This window comes from Lasioglossum baleicum, chromosome 5, assembly GCF_051020765.1.
Source record: "Lasioglossum baleicum chromosome 5, iyLasBale1, whole genome shotgun sequence".
In the NCBI taxonomy this organism is placed as follows: Eukaryota; Metazoa; Arthropoda; class Insecta; order Hymenoptera; family Halictidae; genus Lasioglossum; species Lasioglossum baleicum.
In genome coordinates, this window is record NC_134933.1 from 12,769,888 (window position 1) to 12,795,023 (window position 25,136).

The 25,136-nt window shown below is 40.6% G+C and overlaps 1 protein-coding gene across 4 annotated transcripts in view; it reads left to right on the forward strand.

Annotated features, from left to right (window-relative positions):
* Kair1d (Kainate-type ionotropic glutamate receptor subunit 1D) overlaps positions 1–25,136 on the forward strand; it is a 319,596-nt gene that overhangs the window by 19,795 nt on the left and 274,665 nt on the right. The window contains exon 1 of one of the 4 annotated variants that reach the window (XM_076424116.1): positions 16,006–16,472. The exons of the other annotated variants lie outside the window; for them this stretch is intronic. The gene's annotated coding sequence lies outside the window, so the exon portion shown is untranslated. Of the gene's footprint in view, positions 1–16,005; positions 16,473–25,136 lie in introns of those variants that run through there. 4 annotated transcript variants of the gene reach the window in all.

The following is a 25,136-nucleotide window of genomic DNA, read 5'->3' on the forward strand; positions in this document are numbered from 1 at the left end:
AAGTGGACGGCGGTGGAAAAAGGGTAAAAGCACCCAGGACGAAGGGGAAGGGTTGCCAGGTGGGGTTAGACGAGGGCGGAGGATCGAACAGAATCGAGGCACTCGATATATTGAATTTCCACTTGGACCACGACCACTGCTCGTTCGATCGTCCAAGCGAGGCTTGTTCCGATCCACCAGCGGAAACGCATTGGATGATCGCCGTGGAAAAATGGCTGCAACTGTTACAGATGTTAGTCAGGTGCGGCTAATAAGCAACGGCTATCCGCAATCCTCCCAGAATGAACGAATCGGCCAACGATCCGCTCGAATCGATGCCTATCGACTCTCCTCTTTTATCACCGGTATAAATTCGATCGCTATTAACCCTTTCGCCGCGCGTAACTAAAATTCGCTCGATCTCGCGCGCCAGCCAAGCCAGCGCTCCCCTAACTTGTCCGCGTGAATGAAACGGCGCGCAGCGGCTCTTTCGATCGGCGACAAACGTTTTCGGACAATGCAAAGTTTATTGCGCCGAGGCCGCAGCAATTCGTTCGTCGCTACTGTACGCAGGAAAAATGATGCGATTAACGGAATTTGTTCTATTGTTCCAGGAAACGTTGCATCAAGGGGTTACATGCAGTTTTTCCGATTCTTCTAAAAGATGGTACAATAATAAATTTGTATTTCAAAGCTCGAAGCCTCTATTTTCTTCGGCTTCGTTAAATCAGTTTTGTGTTGGCAGTTGAACACACTCAGCTACACACCATCGGTATTCGTGAAAATTAACTCTGTCTGTAAAATCATGATTCAAAATTTAGACGCATCTAACTGTAAGTCTTCGTGACTGACTGTATATTCCCGAAACGCGTTCTGCACCTTGACAGACCTGTATTTACCTCCCGTATGCTCCTCGCAGACAATTGATCAGCCAATACCACTTAGCTGCGTCTAATGGCACATTAGCATACAGTTAGACTCCATTCCACGACACGAGGAAGTTCTTTGTTGAATAGAACACTGGAGAAAATACATTTTACATATGTATAGGTTAGGGTCTCATGTTAATTAGTCAAGTTTACCCTGTCCCTTTGGATAAGGACAAATGAGAAATTCATTGAGGTTTTGTGCAACTAGCGAGAACTTTAATACGACTATTTCCACGCCGGCTCCAATCGCTCGCAAAATTTTGTTCCGCGTTGTTTACAAACCATGGTTCGGCTTTGTTCCAACGAACCGTGTGCAAGCTACTATTTGTCAGTCGGAACGGACTCGTACAATTCGACGTCTCGCCGGTTCGTTCATTTTTTTTTCCAAGCTGAAACCAGTCTACGTGCTCTCATTAACGCTACGTATCGAAACCTTCCCCAACCCAGCCGCAGCATGCTGAATATTCATTGTTTGCAACGGGAACAGGCGTAAATAATTACGCGAGGGTCCGGTCTCCCTCTCCCATCCCATTTCTCTCTCCGCTTTCTGTCTGCACATTATATTATTTACCAGTTTCACGTCTGACTAACCTCCAGGGGAATCTCAAAACCTCTTTAGCAAGTATTTAGCCGTGACCCCGGCATTCACGTGCCCGCGATACAACGCGCGCGCGGCTACACCGTCGACTAGACTGTTATCTTAGGTAATAAGAAAATATAATACGTCCCGTGGCGTGCCATTCTACAATGGAACGCATCGCTCTTTCCAGCTTTCATTTTCTCTTCTATGCCCGCTCATTATTTTATTTCGGGTGACTGCGTTGAATAAAAAAAAAAAAAAGAATCTCCACGACCATTCTTCGACCCGGTACCGTTCTTTTCTCTCTCTCTTTTTCTTTTCCTTTCTTCTTTCCTTTCTACGGCGAGATTCTTACGTCTCTATTACATTTCCCGGCCCCGGACAACACCGACTGTCCGTATTAATGCCTCGACCATAAATTCTCATTTTCACCCTTGTCCCTGGTCTTTCGAGGCGGTTTTGTCTTCTCATCTTCGGGACTAGATTCTTCTTCTTTAAACCGGCGCACTTCCTTACTCTCTGTTATTTTTATTCCGGATTATTCGTCGCGATTCTTCGAGGATGCGTGGACGAATAAGAGCATGTACAGGGTGTCCCAAAAATGTTGTACTTAAAGAGATGATTCCTGAGGTCATTTCAAGTAACTTTTTCCCTTTGCGGAAATATTCTCAGAGGCTTCGTTCAGGAGTTATTAACGAAAAACACGGACCAATTACAGCACAGATCCCGCTGAGCAGGGCGTTGGCATTGGCCGAGTCGCGAGTCACTCGAAGTAGCCGCTCTCTGATTGGCCCGTGTTTTTCGCTTATAACTCCTTAACGAAGCCGCGAAGAGCATTTACGCAAAGGAAAAAGTTTCTTGAAACGACCTCAGGAATCACCTGTTTCAAGGAACTACATTTTTGAGACACCCTGTGTATAGAAATGTATAATTTCCATAAATCAGCGTTAGCAATAAAGGGTTCGTAAATATTGAATTGCAAGGTCCAGGACGAGTCACCCTGTATATTCACGAGCGAGCCACGCAATTTTCGCCGTGCTCCTCTTTTCCTGCAACGGTGACGCAACTTTTTCATTCGACGCGACCGCGAGGCCTGATTGTCCTCATCTACTTGCAGCCGCGATCTCCCCTCGTGCCCTCGTTCCCTCAAATAAAAGAATAATAAGCGTCGCATAGGCGTGGATTACGGGTCGCAACAAAAGTTCTCGCCTTCTTTATTTCCTCCTTTCTTCGAACACGAATCGGAGTTTCGCAGAAAGATGAGGACACGGGGGCCAGCAAGAAATAAGAAGCAGAAACACCTGCGCGGGTTGGAGCGTGAGAGAAGGGGCGGGATGAAGAGGGTGTGGGGAGGGGGTAGGAGAGCGAAGTAGAGGGCGAGGGTTACGAAGCTCGGACGGGAAAATTGCATTTCAACTTAATCGCGGAGCGGAACTTGAAACTTTTACGACAAAAACGGCGGAAAAGTCTCGGCGCTCTGTAATCGAATGATCGACTATTAAGTCAACTATTGGCTAATGGAGCGGGAGTGCTCGGTAAGAAAGGAGCATACGATTTCCCGTTGGCTGCTGGGGATGAAGACTTATTGTCGGGGCCCGCTTTGAGCGGAAATTGTCTCGGACCAAACGATAATTAAATGTAATGGTATCTATGAGCACAGGATGACACATTAACCATCCGTCGCGCTAAATTGCTCGCTGCTTTGTTACAGTATTAGCCGCGCCGTTCGTTCGATATCGGTCGAATGTTTCTCAATGAACTGGAAATAAATATTCTGTAATATATGAAAATGTCCGACTCTCGCGTTACGTTCGAGGAGCCATTGTTCTTTTATCCGTTTCCCAAGTGTATTGTTTAAAAATTATTGATGGATACACATCTTATTATACATTACGAATTTTAATTCGAGTTGAATTAATTAAAGACTGGGTGAGGATTATTGAAACCAACAGTTACTTCATTCTGGTTCTCCTTTGTGAGCTGCAGCCGTGTTTCTTTTGTTCGTTGGCTCAATAATGAAATACGCGGAACAGAATCTCGCGAGCACGCTGGATTAATGCTCGGTTATTTCATTCGGTACGTATTGATCGGGATTTGTTGTACGATCTTTTTTTTATTTCTTGTTGTATGTTCTCTTGAAACTTTGTCTGGTGAGTAGACCAATATGAATTATGGTTGTTACAGAATATTACGTGCCGTAAATAAAGATATATTGAAATAGCTAGCAGAAGATTGGAATTTAAGACCGGGTGTTCATCGATGTTCATTTGTTGTGCAATCTTTTCTTATTTCTTGAAGTATGTTCTCGTGGAAGTTTGTCTGACGAGTAGACTGATACGAATTATGGTTGTTACAGTATGTTCCGTGCCATAAATTGGAATTTAAGACCCGGTGTTCATTTGTTGTGCCATCTTTTCTTATTTCTTGTAGTACGTTCTCTTGGAAGTTTGTGTGACGAGTAGACTGATACGAATTATGGTTGTTGCAGTACATTTCGAGCCATTAATAAAGATATTGGAATAGCTAGCAGAAGATTGGAATTTAAGACCCGGTGTTCATCGGTGTTTATTTGTTGTGCAATCTTTTCTTATTTCTTGAAGTATGTTCTCTTGGAAGTTTGTCTGACGAGTATACAATTCCGCGCCATAAATAAAGATATTGAAATTGCTAGCAGAAGATTGGAATTTAAGACCCGTGTTCTGGCGTGAATCCGAGAGCTAATCTATACACATATTTACTTTCGATGTGTGTTAGCAGAACGCGAACTAGTTCCGTACTAGAATCTAGTTTATGCAGGAACAGGATTTTTTCACCCGATTATGGGTATCCTGTTTACCCGAAAGTTTCACGGTACACGAACCGGGTTATCGAAAGCAAGCGTTGTTCGGCGCGCGTGATAGTATTTCCGGTTTGCGGAATAGACAAATATTTGTAGAGGAGATCCACCAATCGTCAGAACGTGAGATTTTGATTCGATTTAGGGATCCAGCCTGACATTATATGGCTGACATAATTTACAATTCGGACGCCGCGTACGCGCGTGACGAATAATGGGTACAGATAGGAACGTGTCCAATAACACGGTACGCTGTGCCTGTTTGTAAATCGAATACAACGCTAGTTAACCGTAACCGCTGTAACCCGCCGTTCCGTGAGATCGAACGAGAGAGACGGAGCCGGGGCCGTTGATGACCCGCTAAGTTATCTGAGGCAAGACCGTAAAAGCGAGTCTCCTAACTTCTGTCCCTTTGCCACGGCGATCCTCCGAGGTATGGCCTCCGCACCAAAACCGATATTTAACTAGCCGCGAAATTCTGCCAAACTCCAAAGGTCAATAGTATGCTGATAAAGACGTAGCTAAGGCTAACTTGTCAACTGCGAATAATTAAAAGGCAATTAATAGTACGGTTGACCAGGGCGAGTCGGACCATTTCCGGTTTAATACTGAAACACTAATAGCCAAACTTCAGAGGCGTCATTTGTTATTATAAATTCGTTTAACTTGACCATTTCACTTGAACATTAATAACGAAATTCTGGGCGAGCCAAAAGGATATCGTTAAAACAAAAAGTTCTGAAGTACTACAATTGTACCGAGGAAGCAACGATTTTTAGTATCTCTTGAATTTTCGTGCTTCGACACCGGGAGATCAAGGAGAACACTCTAGGATCTTCAATGTCCCTTAAGAACCCTCAGTGGTGAGAGTCCGATCTTCTGGGCATCTTGGGCAATCTAGGGATTTTTTATAGTCCCCGGACAGTACTAAAGAAACTTGGATCGTTTTCGGTCTCCCGAAAATTCTGTGAACTAACCTGCAAACTTGTAGTGGCAGTTCAGAGTACCCTTAAGGCACTCTGAAAATCTCTAGGGACTCCTATGCTTCCCTAGGGATGCACCAGGAATTTTCTAGTCCACGTTGATAGTGTCATAGTTCTTTAATGATTGTCTGGACAACCTTAAAATTCTGTAGATAATCCTGAAGAACTGTGGGAACACTTTTGGGCTCGTAAAGATCTTTCGGAGAATCCTGAAGTACTGTTAGAATTGTTATTGGTGTCAAGGGACTCTCTGAACTTGAACAACTATGAGAAACAAGGGATACACTGTACAACTTCTGTAGAACCACGAGAGTCCACATTGGGTGACAAAGATCCTTTAAACAACCCTGAGAAACCATGGGGGCTCTCGGAAGTCTCTAGGAGCTCTGTAAACAGCTTTGCACGATATTAACCTCCGGACAACGGACAGTTTTTATAACTATATGATTGACGAAGAATGAAGAACGAAGAAGCAACCATTCAGCAATCCAATATGCTCTACACTCGACCAATGTTTTCAGTCGAACACATGTTACAAAATGTACTAGTAATCAATTTTTCAGCCGTCCCAAACTAGTTTCAGTTTAGTTGTCTACGTATCTACATGTTTCCGAGCGGCCGCGTATTATCGATTCGCGACACATGTGCACGGTATTCTGAGATGACGACCCCATATACTTTCCTGTTTCTCGAGTTTTATTAAATCTTCCTTCTCACACGCAAATACGATTTCAGAATTCTCCATGAGATGTTCAAATGCCGGACTAGTGGGAAGCACCACCTACAACAGTTAGCAGATACATCATAGGAATATTTCAACGGTATATACAACCGTTATAACCGATAAGGTATTCTTTCTTGGTAATGTAATATTCATCTAGTTATTGACTCCAAGTAGTTGCTGTATTTTCTGAAAGAGAATCCTCGACCCAGATCGATAGTTGATAGTGAATGCGACATCTTGCTAACGACTGAAGTTTCTCAGATCTTCAAGCTTATCTGTTACACAAAGTACTTCTATGTTCCACTTGTAGGTAACAAGAAGAATAATTCTAGACAGGAAATTATGCTTTCTGTAACCCAATACTGTTGGTTTCAAGTTTATTGCAAACCTAAAAGCAAAAAGGGAGTCCTCCAACTGTATTAGGAATGTTCTGTAAACTGAAAAAGTATGTTTCTAGACTTGGTATGAATTACCAAGTGAATAGCGCTCAATTTCTGATGTCTTTTGTGCGTTATCTAGAATTTCTACGTGATTTCTAAGGAATCACGTCTGCCCTTTCCCTGAAAGTGTCCTAATTAACGGAAACCAGTTCAGTAATTCTAATAATGCCGCTGTCATTCTTACATGTCTGAACGTTGACCTCGAAGATGATAATGCGGAGTTCGTAATTGGGTAGGAGAAGCCAAATTGCAGAAGATCCTGATTAAAGATTCCTAGGTCTTCGCGATTTCATTCTCTCTAGGTTGACGACAGAGAGTTGCGTGACGAATGCTGACAGTAACGCAGAATAAATTATTAATTCCTAGAGCCCCCCCCCCGTACTAGTTAGATCACAACAAAGTGCTGTAACATGATTGAATTTGTAATCATTAGACTACGGATTTGATGCATTTATGACAAAAGTGGGCACACGTACAATTTGAAGCAGTGAACATGTTGAAAATATTTAAGGACACCAATGTATTTGTTTCAGCTTAATAGGATAATTAAAAGAAGAATACAATTTTTATCTGGCTCCTATTTTTTATTTTGCATAAAGATCCGCACAGTCTCGTAATATCATATTACTTACAATTAGTTTTCCTAATAATAAGAACGTTTACGATGACTGACTACCGGTTCCAAAATGAGAGACCAGCGAAACAATAAACCCATCCGACTTCTAAAAAGACTATCAGGCAGGACCACCGGGCAGGGACAGTTAACAAATGACCCGTCAAAAATTGTACAGCTGAGAGAAGGCTCTCAAAGTCACAATGCACTCTCATTGAAAATTAATTAACTACAGGATGTAGTAGCATTAAGGGTCTTGATTAATGAAATGCCCGTTAGTCAGAAATTCCGGAAGACGTGCTTTGCCAGCTTAAAGGACGCAGTCTCCGAAGGAGGTGGCCCATGAATATAATGTACTCAGCCTCTCGGTAGGATATGCTTATAACCGGCTTAAATAGGATTACGTCTCTATTGGGAGGCAGGCAGGCGAGGCGGTGGCGAGGCAGAGGCGAGGCAGGCTGGCCGATCGTACGGGGAAGACATGTATGGACGAGAGAGGGTGGGTACCGTGCAGGAAGTAGCGTGATTACGTATTGAATCGAGCAATTATTCAACGGATTGCCAGGATTCGCGGTGTATATACAATCGTCTAGGCGGTCTGCGTGCGGTGTTCGCGCCTGAACGCGACCTACATACCTCTGGTGCGGTCCGGTATAGCCGTTTAAGTGTCCCCAACGGGCAGTGATTCACGGCTAGCGTCTCCATGAAATTGGTCTGCCACCGGCACCCCGTTCCGTCACGATCATTTGGGCAATTGAGCCGGAATCACGTCTTCTCTTTGCTTGACCCCCGGCGCGGCTGCGTTTCCTTTCATCCCCGCTGTCCGGGACCAAGCTCTAGAGCCACCCCCGATACTACCGCTTCTACTCCTTGTATATCGTTTAATCTTTCGCTCGCGGACACGGAATTAAATTTAACACGCTCGGACATTTCACCGGCTGGATTACACCGGTCGTCGTCGAGTATATCGCCGGCCGATTAATTGCGGAACGCCGGAGCCCGCTCCTCCGGGGTGGCGAGGCCAGAGGTTACGTTGTTTATAGCGATGAAAGTGGTCGGACGGAAGGGTTCAGCTGGGTTAAGAGCCGGCCGGTTCGAGGAACTATCTTCCTCTTCCTTTCTCTCTTCATCTCTCCATGTATTTCTCTCTCTCTCTCTCTAGATTGCTCTCGCTCTACATCCCAGATCTCCGTCTTTATGTCCGGAACCTTCCTGTAGCTGCTCCAAATCGAGGAAGCTATCGGTGCTCTCTCGGGCAACCGAGAAATCGATGAATCGACGGAAACGATATAGACTATAGCGTATATATACATACATATTGTGTGTATATAAATATATATAGGACGTACATATGTATTTCAACTATCTGGCCTGTCCGAGTGTGGCTACGATTTACTTAAGAACGAACGTTTATTTGCAGCCATCCTCCTCCAAGGGGTTTTCTTACTTTCGCTGCGGAAGCTCAAAAACTGCCGTTCAACTCGATGTTATTTATTGGGTATACGTGAGGATCTTCGCGATAGTTATTTCGTTGCGTTCTTTCTCGGCCAAAAGCATTCTAGAACCGAGAAGAAAAGGACTCCGAGTTTAAATTTCTGCGTTGAGTAAAAAATATGCGTGCTCAGGAGAAGCCGCAACGTGATCATTTATGAAGAAATTGGTTGGGTGAAATATAAAACAGAAAAAGATTTAAGTGATTCAAGAATGTTGTAATGTTGCTTTTAATGGAACAAAGTTGTTAAGGGATGAAATCCATTTTTATGTTATTCCTGATTCCCACAATCAATACAAAACATTTTTATTTCGCATAAAGATTCGCAGTCTAGTGATCAGAAACATACCTCGTACACTTCTCTTCAGCTTTTCGCGTGAAAAATGTAATAATGTATCAAGCCCCCCTACGTATCAATCCTGGCAGTCTCCCCTACGCTAAAGTATCATCCCCAGCTCGTTTGGTTGATTTGATTTTATTGTTGATCCAGATGATAAATTCACGGCATAAAAATGCGTTTGTCCTCTCCTGGAAATACAGTGTCTACTGATAAGAGTTGTTGATCGGTTCCCACCCTCAATCGAGCATTTTAGGCCGTAGATTGCCGGCGAAGCTTCGGAACGGGGTCGCAAAGAACTTAGATTTACGTTGGCGAATAATTTATTCAAATCCTTTCTCCATTCCGGACCCGAGCTCAGGTCGCGGTCCCTCGGCTCCGTGCTCGAATGAGAAGTCAGGAAAACACGAAACCGTATCGCATCGGCTCCTCATTCCGAGGGAACGGTAAAGCTGCAAACAAGTGGACGAACGTGCTAGGCATAAAAAGAGGATTTTCGCAGAGGTGTTCATCGTGCCGCCCTGGCTATCCATACCCGGGGATCGAGCTTCCGTTTTTCGAGGATTGCTAGTGTCGACAAGGGCTCAACCGAACTGCCTGTCGCTTTAAATATTCATCGATATCCACTTTTGACGGGTACATTGAATTTCTGACGAGGCGTATTCGCGGCCATCTCGCTTCGTTCCCGCCTTTTCGACCACTTTTAATCGCTCAATTGTTATTCCTCCAGGCGAACCCACCCGGCTTGATCCTCGTTGCATTCACCTTCCGTGAAATCCCACTTTCACGAATGATTACTCGTTCTTCTTCTCTGTGGCTTCACCGAGGTTTGCCGGCTTCATGTTCCGCCAGTTGCCAGCAAGTTTTCATTACCTCTTCGACAGTAGTCAAAGGGTCCAGCGACTCCCACGACGATTTTTATACATATCGTGTGTAAAACAATGCTTTTAGGTTCAAATATAATCCCCCAAAATTTTAACGAGGAATGAGGGTAAACGCACTAAACCTTATTATTTTTTTTCTCGGTTGTCAATTAAGATATTAAAACGAAAAAAAAAACGAACATACTCTAACTCATTTCTTGCATTTCATATATTTTTTTCAGAATTGTGAGAAAATATATGAGGGTTAGAAAAAAAATTTATTTAAAATAAAATGATAAAGTTCAGGGTGTTTAACCTCATATTAAAATTTCGAGGGAGTATCTTTCAACCTAAATACATTGTTTGTGGTGGACCAAGCTTACTTGCTAGACCCTTTTCGAACATCCTGGCTTTATGATTCATTTCAGACTATCTAAATCCAAGAGGATCTTGTTGTTTTCGAGTCCACAGGAGTTCTACTGTAATTGAAAAGTCTAGTTCGGGCAATTAGCTGCAGCCCCATCGATGGATCTCGGAGAAGGAATCGCAGAGAATTAGCGCCGATCTCTTCCGAGCTATTTACAGGTTAGATCGCCGGTGATTGAGGCGGACGAGTCGACCTGCAGCGATTTTTCGGCTGCGATCGCCGGTAATCTCGAAGGAAGCAGTCAGAGGGGTGCATGGTAATCGTTAAGTGAATTTAAGCGTTCCCACGAGGATTCCCATCGACACTCGCGCACGCGCACAAATTCCGTGAACGTAGGCTTCGTACCCGAAACGGATCGGCAGATCGAGGCTGCCATGTTTATAGGCAGTGCAACGCAGCGCGTGCACTTACTACTCGCCACCTGTGCGGTGTATTCACTCGGTTTAACCAGTATCCACAGATGTATGCGGAAACGCGTCCTTGTATACGTTTCATCGAGTTGGTCCAAGTATATGCTTGTAGCTGCTCGCTATCATCGATGTTCCCGATCAGGAAGGAGAGCTTGACATACGGCAAAGTGCATCACGCGGTGCATGTACGTTGTCCTGCGCCATCGCGATCCTGTCTAGAATTGATGCACGGGGTATGTTTGATCGGCTCAAGTGACGTCCTGACGGTATACAAGGGGACACTGTTTACATTCCTCGGTGGCAATGCCCTTGAAACATACACTTTCCCAGACAGTCGGTGTAAAAAATATTTTTCGAGATCGAACAACTTTTCTTCAAATACGATCGAGTGGATTCAGTTTTTGTGTAACTTTTTTCAAATATTGCTATGGGTTCCAAAAATGAAAAAATGCTGATCTCCCTACAACGTAAAAATTCTCGGTTCAAAGTGCAAGGAACGGGAGCAAATAAAAATCCCTTTCCATTTTTAGTAATTTTAATGAATCCTTTTCGCTCTCTTATCATAAATGCAAAAATTCGCGGTCTACGAAATGCATCAAATTACTCTGTGCAACGTCCTATCTATACACAGAGATTTTTTTAGAAATTGTTATTCGTTGAAAAAAAATGGAAAAATGCTGATCTTTTTTCAAAATACAAATCTCTTTCTTTTTTAACGATTTTTATGAATTCTTTCCACTTTTATCATGAATGCAAAAATCTGCAGTCTATGAAATGCATCAAATTACTTTGTGCAACGTTCTACCGGTACGGAGATTTTTTGAAAAATTGCTACTGGTTCCAAAAATGGAAAAATGCTGATCTTCCTGCAACATAAAAATTCTCGGTGTAAATTACAAGGATCAGGAGCAAATAAAAATCTCTCTCCTTTTTAAGGATTTTAATGTACCATTTTCATTGTTATAACTGCAGAAATCCGTACGCCATGAAATCCATCAAATGACTTCATCTAAAGTAAAGCCCTATTTATACGGAAATTTTTTCAAAAATTTATAATTTATTCTGAACCTCGAGGATACGCGTGTTCGACAGAGCCCCTGAAAAATACGTGAAATGTTTTTACTGAATTCGAGAGAAAGCATTCATTTCATATTCCTTTGTTCTATAGCTAACAAGGCGCGCATAACTAAAAGAATATGTGAAAACAATAGCATAAGTACAAAGGATTTTCAATCAACTTTCACGTTGCGCAGAGATAAATTTATCAGAGCAGGAAATTTGTAAACAGAGGTTCTTTGAGATTGTCCAGCGTTTTTAAATCGTGGAATCCTGCTCTCCCGTGCATATTTCTCCTTTCGGCCGTTATTAAGGGGAACCACGGTTAGCATTAAATTTCTAGAACATCGTATTATACCATGTAAAAGCAGCACAATTACTTATCGTTACGGCATTGCAACGTCAGAAGGTAAAAGAATTTCCTTCTTTGCAACTGTGTCTCAAATATTGCATACTTCACCGTTCGAAGCTCGGTTCAAAGAAAGAAAAGGGAAGCACCAAGGAAGGTTACCGGGGAACGAAACTACACATGAGACCGATGCCAAGTAAATAAATTGTTGTGCCAATAAGAAAACGTTCTTTACCGGCTATCAAACCAGCATGAACGGTGGAACACATAGAAGGTTTACGGTCAGATCGCGTTTTTGCAGGAAGGGAGCATAATTTTCTCCTATTTCACTTTTACCTGCAAAAAATAGCCATTCTCCTAAAATGGAAAAATTGTAAAATGTAAAAGGGTGCCGTCATTTATTCGGTTCTCATAAACAACGAGGCATTGATGGACACAAGAGTTTTCATACAGTCGGGGGTATGCGGACACCCTTTATAAGAATTAACTGACAACTTTTTTAAAATTCGAAATCTTTCTTAAAATCTTTTTGAGATGTTCGAAAAGTTGTGATATTGGCATCGCTCGGAATTTGGAAGAGAACTTTTATAGATTTCAGTAAATTATACACATGCACAAAGTTTCATGTGATAACGACAAATTTATATTAAGTTACTCGCTGAATTATAACTCTCAACATTTTCATTTTTAAATTATCGTTCCATTTCCTTTTGTTTTACCGTGATTTCAATTTGACACACAAGGGACTCGTCAAGTTGCGAAAATGGACGGGGTTAAACATTATATAATGTTAGCTGTTCAGCGACGCGTGTGCTGGACGTTACAGGTCAATTTCGATACAAAAGCAGTGTCGTTAAGGTTCCAATTTCATTTACCCAGGCCGTTGAAAGGAAACTGTTTGACTATAGAGCGACAGTATCCAAGCATCCGATGCATGCACACAGTTTCTCTATTTTCGTCGAACTAGAACCGTTCCACACACGTGTCGGCTTGCATCTGTGCCTGTGTAGATTTGTCATGAAATGTATATTACTCAGTGTGGAGAGAGACATTGATTCCTCCGGAGACCGCAACAGTCCCGATATTAGGATTCCTACGACGTATCAGGTGATAACAAGCAATAGCTTGATTGGTCGACGATGATGTACTAAACGAAGGGACACACCCACATTCGAGAACCGGTTCCAGTCTCGTTTGCAACACAACGATCATTCCGTTTCGTTCTGTTTTCACGTAATTTCTGTTGGAAGACTTTAATAATTTCTATCAGCGATGCCGCAGATATAGACGACATGAATACGCTATATAAGCCTTGTACAAGGGAATGCGTATCTATAGTCATGCATATGCCCAATTGTGCTACCGTGCTGATGTTCGTGTTCAGATATGCGTAAATACGTGGATACATGTATGCATATAGGCATGCGCATGTATACACGGGTACGTAATACATTTATTTAACTGAATGTCTCGCAAACGTCGCGTTTTCATTTGTTATTCATTTCGACGATTGTTGTTCGACATTTATAAGTTGCGCTGTGATCAAATAATAATTAGACAGGTAATTTCTAGGAATTTATAAATCATTTTTATTGCACATCCTATTTAATCGTGCTTAAAAAATAATTTTTAATACATTCCCAACGCATAATTTTGAAGTTTGTGTGTGTATTTTATTTCTTCAATAATATGAATCGCAACGAGGAAAATTTCGTGGCTTACATATTCAATAAGATCGTAAATGGTAATCTTTACATTTATCTTGATACATATATTGGTAAATCCATACATGTTGAGACCATGTTGAAAATTATTTCGTTGTCCTGGTGATTGCGTACGAATTTGTGTCTCGAAATCTGTGATGGAGTTCGTAATATCCAATACGTCACTTTGGAAAACAAACGTTGACATCTGTATGAAATGTGATAGACAGCACAAATCCATACATGTATAGAAATGCAAAACCAGTGTTAATTCCCTAACACAATTGTTTATACCGGGTACAAAACTGCCAGTCTTATTTCGTTTCGAGTTTATTACTAAATTTCCGATTCCGCCATCAATTGAAAACCAATATTTAATACTGCGAAAATATTGTGCCGCCGATGCGCTTTTTGAAGGCACAACTGGATAAATAAAATTTCATCTGTATGGAAATCCGGATTGCGAAATAAATGTTGTCCGATTACAACGATTAATTATCAAAGCTTTTATTGCTCCAAGTAGTATTAAAAATTATGCTATTATGTAGTCGACATGTGACAATATAAAATGCTTTTCTGAATTTTAATGAAAAATAGATTACATTTGGTACGAGACTGTTTGATTCTCATTCTCATTAAAAATCCAATTAGGATTCCATTATATTGGTAATGATAATAATTGGCATATCTGGTAAATTGGTATAATGCTTCCCCTTTGTTAATATAGAATTATTTTCATAGTGAAGTTCATTATAACTTATTTTCATCGTTTCATAGAATTTCATTAAATAACTCATTCACACAGTAGTTCATATAAGATATCAACGTCTTAAAATTATTCTAATACATACAGAATTACAATTAAAATTACAATTCCAAGAAGATTCAAATTGTTTTAAAGGGTGGATTAAGCAAGTCGAAAAGGTCTACATCTCCACTTCTACGAGCAAACATTCTCCAGAACACTGGCTAGAAAATACTTCAAGTAGTACAAGTAAAGCTTTAGCAAACCGGGCTCTAGTAGATAGTAAAACCTCAGTGCTTCAAGCAAGCTTGCAATTTCGAAGTGATTTTCCTTTTCGCGCAACAATCGTGATCCTTTTTACCTTTACAAGCCGTTCCATTCCAATTCATTTACTGCCAAAGGTTTTGCGCATGTTTTTCTCACGCGGAACCGTTGCCAGCGAAACTCTCTTGTTAACACAGGAAACAGATTAAAACCCAGTTTGAAACCCCCGGGAGAGTAGAATTGGTTGGTCATGCTCAGAAAACTATTTTTAATTAATATCTCGAATTTCATGATTACACGTGCATTTTTCAGAACTCCTGCGCGACCATGCGATGCGTTCAAATTGCAATGGTCAGCCGTAGACCGATTAACGGCGGTCATAAACTACCGGGGGAAAGTCCTTTATCGGTACAGCAGGGTTTCGGTTGCGAGGAACGCTTTGGCCCTCGGCGCTTGCGAAATAAAATAATTGATAGCCGTCGATAAACGGCGTCGGTTATGGCAAATGTCTACAGGTGTCGCGCGGTCGACCGTTTACACGTACACTCCCGCTCATAAGTCTTAGGACAGTGATCATATTTGTATTAAACTCTGTAAAATTGAAATAATCGTTGAAGGATGCGAACAAAGTTTTCCTTATTTAAAGGTTTACAAGTCAAGGAAAGCATGCTGCACTCATATATCAAAAATCTTACCAAGAAGTAAAACAATATTTTAGTTTCTTTTCATCGAAGAATCCATCCACGTTTCTTTATTAGTTTTCCCTATTCTTGGCATCCGTGTGATCAATTTTTTCGTACTTCCTGTTGTTATATTATTGATAAATGTCTTTTCGAAGTAGGGCAAAAGTTTCATACCTGTCTATCCAGGTCATCCCATAATTTTTCTATGGGGTTCAGATCTGCTGATTGGGGTGGTCATTTCATAATTTTCAATGAATCGCTACGTTAAAGTTGATCCAAACAGTTTTTACATATTTTTGACGTGTGTTTTCGATCATTATCATTATATTTATATTATGTAGTTAATATAGTAAACACTAAACCTACCACCACCGGTCAAAATGACCAGTTCCAGATTTTTATTTTACAATTATTGAAATAATAAAAATGATTTCATAAGAAATGATTGTATAGATATCTTTAGTGGAGCACGTATTACAATAGGAGCCGCACAAAGTCTAAATAAAATCAATCTTGTCATTTTTATAAGGGAACATGTGTACCAGTTACTTTTAAGGCTCGGTAGGTTTAGTGTTAAAGGTTCATAATCTATGCGAAATACCAGAGTTTCACTAAAAACCAGAGGTGTCCTAAGCCTATGAACGGGAGTGTAGTTTGAAATACGTGACCGGCTGTGACCAGGCTCGTCTGCGGAATGTATTATTCCTCGAGAAGATATCTGTGTCGGGCTGGTTCGCTAATTCGATCGAAGTGAAATGAGACGAAGCCAGGGGGTTCGGCGAGCGGATCGAACGGGGTCGGTGATTTACTTTCGCCTTCCGTGATCAGTAACGATCACCGTCTACCACGGTCAGTATGTTGCCGCGTATCGGGTCGCGCGTCACTGGAATTCACTCGTGCGCATCATCGAGTCGCATAATGTCCATGGATCCTTCCGTGCGGTGTCATTATCGTGTTGTGTCGTGCGACGATTTGTGAGACACGTGATCTTCGCTCAACGTGCTGCAAAATGAATTTTCAAACTGCTCCACAATAATGCACCGTTAGTCATACAGCACTGTAAGTTATATTATTGTTTGAGACGAAGAAATTACTCTAGTAGCATTTATGATTGGTAGACTGCAGATGTTTATGCAATTTTTAATTTCTGCAGGCAGATTTACATGCAAAAATAAGTCGAAAAAAAGGAATAATATTTCTTCGTTTGGCAGCTTGTTTTCGAGAAAATCGAGTTTAAACTTCCGCCAGGTTCGCGTGCTTATCATATGCAGAAAGTAGAATTGGTTGATCGTGGTCAGACGCGTCAGACGATTTCTGTGCAATAGCAAGTGTATTCGTTGTATTTTCAAACTCGATTTTCTCGATAACCAGAGTTGGGCAAAAATTTTATTTAAATAAACATTTTTGCCCAACTCTGTCGATAACGTAGCGTCAAACAAAAAAATGTTATTCCTTCTTTTCGACTTATTTTTGCACCCTGCATAATAGATCTGAAATAAATAAAAATCGTATTCAATTCTGTAGAATTGTATATTCTAGTGTTTTTGTTTTTAATTTTTAGAAGCCTAAGGATAAGGCATAAGGATTCACTGTCTAATGATTAGCCAACATAGGGCCCAACAAACATAAATGCTACTAACGTATTTGTATTGAATTTTACTATACACAGCTCGAGAGGACAGAGAACTTCCGATATACTCGTAAAAAGTTTCAACCTACTCAGCCAGGAGTCAGATATACCTGGAAGCACCGCTCACATTTCTCAAAGTACTTACAAACTGTTCGAATCTACGTCAGCTTTGAGTCTATTTCAAAATATAGCTCTCCTTTTTCGAAGTACTCGTGAAACGATCAGTTTTGATACGAATCTACTTACTTGATCCCGTTATAGCCGGAGAGTAATAACAGTGGCAACGTCGAGTTCGGTTATTTTCCCTCGCGAATTTTCCAGCGACAAACGGTAAGAAAATTGCTTTGTTTAACGTCGGAACGTCGCCGGTTCTGATTTGCGACGGCCGTTAACCCATTTATGTTGCGGACTACTATCATTCTCTCTCTCCCTCTCTCTCTCGTATAGTATATACGTGAGATTCACGCGCGTTGGCTGGCGGTTGCCTCGTAAACGCATAATGTAAGAAAACAATAGGAGCCTAGGGTTTAATGGTTCAATAGGAGTTATATTGTAGCATAAACAAATTTTTAGTGACTGTAAATGTCGAATTACAGATGGGGTAGTAATATTCTCTTCTGTTGATTACGATGTATAGTTACTGTTAATGATAATGATCTTCTAATTAGCACAAGTCTTCTAATTAGCAAAAGTGAATAAGTGAAATAAGCGTGTGAAGAACCACATGTTTATTTAGGCTCTGTTTTCTATAATCGACTTAAAAAAATGTTCATTTTGCATTAAAAAACCGGTCCAATCATCAGGGAACTGATTTTCAGAATTTTTAGGCGCGCGCACACTAGTAATTACAAGTACAATAGAATCGGCAGATTATGGACAGCCGCGTCACCCGATTCCAATTCAATAGCGCGCATACTCGAAGCCTTTCCAAATTCGAGTTTTTCCAAACCGAAATCCCGATCAACAAAATTTCATTGTTCATTTCTGGCATATTCTGTCACGTAAATTCATTAACTATCCGATGGTAGCGGGATTAATTCGGAACAGCACAGATAATTGCGTTAACCAAATATGAGTGACAATATGTTATCATGTCGACCGTCACGTTAGTTATATGTGGTTTTTCTCCCATTTTTAAGAGTCGTCATAACTGTTCCAATAGGATTTGTAGGATGCAAAGAAGTCCATTAGATTGACAGACCATCTCAATTAGTGAACTCATTTAAATAAATCACGAAATCATTCAGTGCACAAACTAAGAATTAGAATTATTACAAAAATAAAAAATGTATAAATTGATAAACGGGAAAGAATATTAAGTAAATGAAAATGATTTCGACATGAAAAATTGTAAATATTGAGGTGATAATATAACAGTAATATAAAAGAATTAGAATTATTGAAAAAATAAAAAATGTATAAATTGCTGAAAGGGAAAGAATATTAAGTAAATGAAAATATGATGTCGACAACAAAAATTGAAAATATTGAGGTGATAATACAAAAGTTGATAGAAAATGGTCAAACTCGAAGGTGATGAAATAACTATATCTTGTGGGACTTTTTTTCTGGGCTAACACTTCGTCGGTGGAGGTGTTAATAATATATAAGAATAATACAGCAAAGTAATACCATCGACTCGGATCGTGAAATAGCAAAGCGGCCTGGTATTCCCGAGACGGCTGAAGGAATGCTACACATGGGAGAATCGGAAAGGTGGTCGTAACGTAAACGGATCAAAGAAACCGTTTCCACTCGCGGAACGGAAACGTAATTGTTTTAACCGGCCGCGTGACGACTCGTTTCGTAACTGTATCGAGGATACTCGTGGCGAGGAAGCTCCGATCGACCACGGGACGGCGCGCGGCGTTTCGCTATTGTCCGGTAGCTTCGTGATAGCAAACGCAAGTTTTTTGGCTTCTTTCTTGTCGTACTGTTACGCCATGCCCCAGTAACCCGGACTGGTGTCCACCGGGGGTTGATTGGCGACGAGTCCCCCCGACATCGATTGTCCGTCCTTCGGGTACCCAACCGGATTGATATGAACGAGTGTATGGGTCGTGTTTAGGGGAGGGGGTTGACATGGGTAAACTAGGACAAAAATCATCTGGAACGATACAAGGACTTCGATTAAGGATGTTCTGGAGGTATATAAAAACGCAACAAAATTTTTGAAAATTTGACAAGATATAATTCTTACTAAATTAATGCAATTACCAACGTTTGGGTTCGATTCACTGCACCGTTTAAGAATTATAGCAACTTAAAGTTTGCACATTTCAACACGTCTTCTTATGGAGAATTCACAAAATTCCACTTCAAACCCTATTTAAACCTTGAAAAAACGCAACTAGAATCTCCAGTTTTTTTATATGTAGTAAAAATTATGTAATTAATTATGTTCAAAATTTATTAGGATTCACTAAACAGTTACAGAGTAAAAAATTATAAACTGTTACAAAACGTCAAATTTATCGTGTTGTCATCTCACTAGCATGGAAACGCGACAACGGTGTAAAAAAAAGTATACAAATGTTTGCAAAATATACTCATGAATGGCTTTCATTGCCAATATATTGATGGATTTCGAATTTCTTGTACTTTTGTCTCCCATTATACGTCCAGAACATCCTTGATTATATTATTTTTCAAAAATAACAAATTTATTTTGGGATATAACGTACATTTTAATCTTATGTCACATTTTAATTATACGTTATAATTATGTACATACTAGCATTTTATTCACCCTTATCGTCTATGAGAAAATATATCATTCATATGTACACAAAATATATTTTTGATTGCATTGTTCTCACAGTGGAAACAGTATTTTCCACGAGACATAAACACCAACTCGATCCCACCCCTCCTTTCCTTAGTTGAAATGATATTTCTTTTTTTTCTGTTGAAAAGGGTGGGATACAGAGAGTGTAATAGAGTGTTAGAAATAGAGAAACACTTTCCGAGAGAGAGAGTTCTCAATTTTATCCGGCTGATCTTCCGGTAAGGTTACAACGCCCCGGAGGTGGAGTTCCTGATTGGATAAGAAGGTAGAGGTATACATACACAGAGGTGTGAACTCGCCGAGTATATTGAACGCCACATCGTGTTGTAAATTTTCAGGTAATGTTGTAAGAAATGTATAGAGGGCGAGGTCTTATCTTACCGAATAATGTAGCTCCAGTAATGGTTGTCGTTGATATTAAATTAATATCAATGTTCATCCATACAGATGAAAATTGCTTTTCCATTTATTTCGACGCCACTAATAGGATTATACGAAATTGCTTGGATCTCGAGTGTAAATTCGAAAAATTCATTTCAAACTTTTATTATATTGTACATCAGTTTGATACGCGAATTTAACGTTTATCATCCTTTTAATTATTAAAGTGTACATTTAAGTGACGTAAATAAGCTAAATAAATCCATATAATTCAATTGATAAATTTCAATTAACAATTAACGAAGTGAACCATTTTATTATCGGAGGATTTGTACATTTTTGAAACGAACAAATATATCGTTCATTCAGAAGAAAAGTGACGCAACTCAAAGTGTATGTATTTCTAAAAAATGTATAAATTTTGGTGTACTTCATATAACTAGCCTGCATTCATGGCTTCAAGAAATTTGCAAAAAACGCTAGAAAATAAAATTTTGCAAGTATGATTTTTATTTATTTCTGATCTACAAAGACTTCTACCGCTGAAAAAGACATTTCACATGATTCCACTTTCTTAAAATTTGCCTGAACATCCGCAGTCTATTTATAATTAATGTACATGACTTAAAAAATTGGCAATTTTAGCTGCTTTAAAAAAAATGGCTTCGCTGTAAAATTTCCTTTTTTTGGCTTGGATCACTTTTCTTAGGAGTGAACGATATATTCTCGTTCAGATTGCCTCTCGTGCGACTTTATACAATGTATAATAGTTCCGTACAGTAATATCAACATTGTTTATGAAAATTAGCTCAGAAGTTGAACGCATAGATATTGCAAAGGTGGAGGGAATCGCAGTGGTCACGTGGTTCTCGACATTCCAGAGAAGTGTGACGCCGAAAGGAGACACCGAGCCCGATAATCACATCCTCGCGGATAAACATTATCCCGTTACTCTGATCGAATGGTGTTTGCGTATGGTTGCAGAGGGTCGCGGTGATACGATGGCCACGTGTCAACCTCGACGATCCATTCGGTTTTTTTGCTCGTCACCGCTTTTACCCTGAGTGGACCAATTTTCCCTTTTTCCTCTCCCCGCTCGTGCGCGACAAGTACAAAGCGGCCCTATTAAGCTATAACCCGGCGGCGACGGTTTTACGTCTGCCTCGCAGTTCCCGTGGAAAGAATAAGGACATCCACGAAAATACGGCCGGCAGTTTCGGGAAATTACGGACAGAGGCGGGGGAACACTAGAGCTCTCGATGGTTTATCGTGAATTTATCGAAATAGCTTTTAGCCCTTCGCGCGCGACTCGTTCCGGGCTTTACATTTTTCCCCTGTGCCTCTCGCAGTCGGTTCGCTCGCTGGCGAATATATTTTTTTTTTTCACTGCAACGACGAGGTTGACGTTCCCGTGATTGTTTTTGAAGGGAAAATCTAGTTTTCCCATCCCCGTGACGACGTATTATGGCCGCGGTACCGCGGAGGTTGCACACGCGTCCCGGAGAAATGTGATTTTCAACTGGAGAAGGGTTTCATGGGTTTCGAGCGCGCGAAAGGGTGTTGTTAAATAACACGCAACGAACGAACATTGTAAAGAGGCTCGCTTGTTCGCCTCCTTTGAATTGCATATTTCAATGACGCACGGCGAGAAACGAGCGGAAAGGGCCCTGTTGAAAATCTCGCCAGACAAACGCGCAGTCTCCGACGGATCCGTTAATATTGTTTCAACTACGTTCGCGAGGAAAATGTGAATGGTCGAGATGTTGTTCGTTCAATATTTAGATTTTACGAAAGAAACAAGCACGCTGATATTTTGATGAACGTTTCTGTCTTAATGCTAGTTCACTGTTCCTACGATTACTGTAGGATTGACATGTTCCTCTCGTAAGTCGAAACATTGGAGAATTTATTTTTTACAGTTTAAAGCGATTACTTGTGTGCGGGTCTTTAAGCATTCATGGCTTATGAAAATTTTCAGAAAAGGCTAGAATATACAATTCGATAGAATATTGTACAATTTTCATTTGTTTTGGATCTACAAAGGTTGTTGCCATTAAAAATAAGATTTCATTTCACTCTACTTTCTTCAAATTTGTCTACAGACATTGGAAAATGCATAAATATCCGCAGTCTAGTGATTACCATGTTTTTTCCATACTTAAGCAAGTTCACCCTACATTTCTCTTGCGTGTTAGAGGATCAGGTTAGCTCAACGTGTTAAATTATACCCCTTTGTAGTCAATACTAACGGGGGGTCGTGACCGCGGCAAAGTAAGAAATTTATTTGACCGTGAGAAGATCTCGAAAGGGTCACGTTGTGGCTGGATTGTTTTTTTTCTGGGTCAGAAATCTGGGGTTTAACTTACCCCATATTAACCCTCCATTTCTAGTAGATTGATTTTCTCTGACACAAAAATTATGGAACAGACAAAACTGTCTGAAAATACTTCGATATAATGTATTTATTTTATTACTTCAAAACGGCAAACTTTGTATTTCGAACAAGAACGTAGAAGTGATTTAAGTAAAAGGACTTGTGTTCAGCCACTTTCAACCTTCACTCTGCGTGCTGATTATTTTCTATAGAATTGTTGAATGAAAAACAGAGGGAACTGTAAATTTTGTTGCTCGAGAAAAATAGTGGGCCTCCTCCCACAGGACAATTCGCTTGGCTGGGATCCGCAAATGCATCGCAAAGTTATAATGACCGAGTCTCTCGTATGGCAATGAAGGGATTACCAACGAGCACGAATCGAACTCTGTGCTTAATTTATGGACTCGGCAAACCATGCAGATATCGGCTTATCGAAGGTGGCGTGGAATTGCGCGGGAAATTATTCAAGTACGAAGGATCAAATTGCATCGTGTAAACGGAAAATCGTTATCATAGTCATTTCAGATTCCCCCTTAGCGTTGGCTACGCTTTCGTATTTTCAGCGTGCCGTGCTACGCCGCGCCATGAAACGTCGGGGAAATAACGCGAGCCTGTCGTAACGTGAAAATTTGATTTACACTGGTTGCTTTGATGTTTCATTTGTAAAATTGCAGGGCTCCTCGTCCGTATACACACATACATATATACCTCTTCTTTTTCTCTGTCTCTCTTGCTGCCTCCCATTTTCACGGGTGGAAAGGGCCCAGCAGAAAATTTCGAGCGCGAGAAAGCACCGAGTGTAATCGGTGATATAAACCGGAAATATGAACGACCGCGGAAAAATGATACTAGGAAAGTTCGTTTCCGGATTAATCCCGAGATTAACCCCGGCTGGAAACACTGGCGCCGTTACGTGCCAAAGAGGAGACGATATAGGAGATTGAACGTCCAGACTAATCTTGTTCGAAATTAAGCGGCTTATCTTTCCTTGATATAGCACCCGTTTCCAACCACTTAGTTGCCTCTTCGCGAGAAAAGTTGCCGCGTCGTCAATATAGGCGAAAAATTTGCTCGGCCATTCCATTTTATCTACCGACTTTATTTTAAGCACTACACTAACCTACCAGAAAGACAGCGGAACGACTTCGGCTTTCGCTGGATTCAAACCGTTCTCCGACTCTCCGATCATCTAATACTGTCGCAGCGACCTGAACCTCTTCGTCTGCGATCTGGATCGTTTATGTCCGAAAATTCTTTCTTTCCAATATGTAGTTTTTCCCATTAATGAATTAAAATCTTGAACTTAATGAAATTGACACGATTCGACAAATTTCATTACGGAAATGAGAAACTGATGGGAGCTGAAAGGTTAGTCAAAAGTTTCGAACCTGTTCAGAAGTTTGCTTAAAGTTTTGCCATACAATTTCGATCTCCATCTAAATACTAGACTTCCAATCAAGTTCACGGGCATGTTTACCTATTTACTTATAGTACTGAGCGGAACCAGGAATGTTTACTGACATCTGTTGGTTTAACAGGAAACTTTACATTCGCCTGTTATGCACATCCACAAGTAGTTGAACAGTTCTTTTCAAGAAATAAAGTAGTGTTAAGCAGCAACGTTCCCACTTTGTCGATTACGTCAGGTTAAGACTGATCCATCATATTGGCTGGAGGGAAGTTAATTATTCGCGCCTCAGGTTCTCCATTCTTCCAGTACTTTTCCGCCGATCTGAGGGTCTCGATTCCACAATACAGTTCATTGAATTTCAATGTGGCGTCTCTCTCCAGTTTTCCGGGACGAAAACCTATAATTTCCATTAATTCGTCCATCGCGATCTAATAATGTAATTAAACGCTAAACCGGAAACGTTTCCGATGACATTTCAAAGAATTAATCGACGATTTTTCTAATTAATTGATTCCGGACCGAACAATTTTAGAAATCGTGTCGAGCAATTTGTCGGCGAAATGAGATTTTTCATGGCACTCTCAATTACAATGAGACAGTTTTGCTAGCGGACTAATTAATGAAAAGGAAACATGAGAATCCATTAGCACAACACTCGGCTAAAATCTACACGACTTGCCAAGGGGAATTCGATTATGCGAATCTGAATGTCTCTCGGCATTTCGACCGTATGAAACTTAATTGGACATGGTCGAACAATAGAAATTGGATGGGGTGCTCGACTTTTGCTCAATTCATTCTAATTGGATCCGGAAAAACTAAATTTTATATTCCATATATTTTTAAGATAATTTCTAAATTGTTTCAATATGTTTTTAAAACCATATCTGTGTTTAAACATACTTTGTTTTTCCAAGGGTTTTGTTACACGAACCACATTCAAATTAACGGCTATTCTTTCTCGTTGCACCATGCCCTGTTCCATGAAGCCATTTTTCACGAACTGGACATCGTGGCGTTACGTCTTCCCAAATGAAACAGAACCATTTTTCAGCTTCACCCGAGAAGATTTTCTCTGTACCTTCTTAGAATTCTTTTAGTAACGTTTGCGCCATCGCCATTTAAACAATCCGTACGTA